Source organism: Hordeum vulgare, chromosome 7H (genome assembly GCF_904849725.1).
Source record: "Hordeum vulgare subsp. vulgare chromosome 7H, MorexV3_pseudomolecules_assembly, whole genome shotgun sequence".
Lineage (NCBI taxonomy): Eukaryota > Viridiplantae > Streptophyta > Magnoliopsida > Poales > Poaceae > Hordeum > Hordeum vulgare.
The window spans coordinates 582,750,333-582,751,214 of record NC_058524.1 but is presented as its reverse complement, the minus strand read 5'-3'; the positions used below and the strand labels follow the sequence as shown (position 1 = coordinate 582,751,214).

General features: G+C 41.5%; 1 non-coding gene across 1 annotated transcript; it reads left to right on the top strand.

Moving 5' to 3' along the window:
- The first annotated feature begins 358 nt into the window (after positions 1-358).
- Positions 359-430, top strand: TRNAH-GUG. Its single transcript has one exon. It is a non-coding gene; the product is annotated as a tRNA-His (tRNA).
- The last annotated feature ends 452 nt before the right edge of the window (positions 431-882 follow it).

The window sequence follows — 882 nt, the reverse complement described above, 5'->3', positions numbered from 1 at the left end:
GATCGACGGCGAAGAACAGCCGCTGGAAAACGACGTCGAAAACTTGGCTCTCTTGGCCTAGCCAAACCCGCCGCGCCTCGCAAAGTGGCTATCCTCAACGTCGACTCGTATCTGTGTGGCCAGGATCCAGGAGGACCAGGTAAATACAGTAGATAACTAGATATACAGGCCACCATCGTCGATCACCATCTGATGTGCTACTAATCTGTGTCATTTTTGACCGTAAAGTAGAACATGCTACGTTGCGACATTGCATACTGATTTGAGTATGTCCCTTATTATGGAGAAAACAGACGTTGATTATTACTGGCCTATAATAGTTACAAAATAAATCGACAGAAATTTAGTAATAAAAAATGTGGCTGTAGTTCAGTGGTTAGAATTCCATGTTGTGGCCGTGGAGATCTGGGCTTGAATCCCAGCAGCCACACATTGCTTATTTGCCACCAAAGTGACGCTTGTTGAAACCGTGTGTTGAAGATAACATCATGAATAGTCCAGACAACTATTTTTCTTCTTCATATGTGTGCTGGATTTTGGGAAGCCCGACTATTCTGACGGTTGAAATTTGGGGAGCATGTTGATTTGATGTCGAACACATTTAGACGTATGATGGAAAAATAAAATATGAAAAGAGAAAAAAAAGTAACCAGCCCATAAGTCTAGCATTTTTGGAAAAGAAAAAAGCAACCACCAAATGGCCCTTGTTGGAACCGCGTGTTGAAGATAACATCACGTCCAGACAGCTACTCCCTCCTTTCCGGTTTATATGGCTCAAATCTAAAATCTCATCAACCAAGGTGAATTGTGAGTGGATGGCACTAGTTTAAACTAGCCAATGAAATATTTCTCACATATTCAATTTCCAAGACAATAAATGTA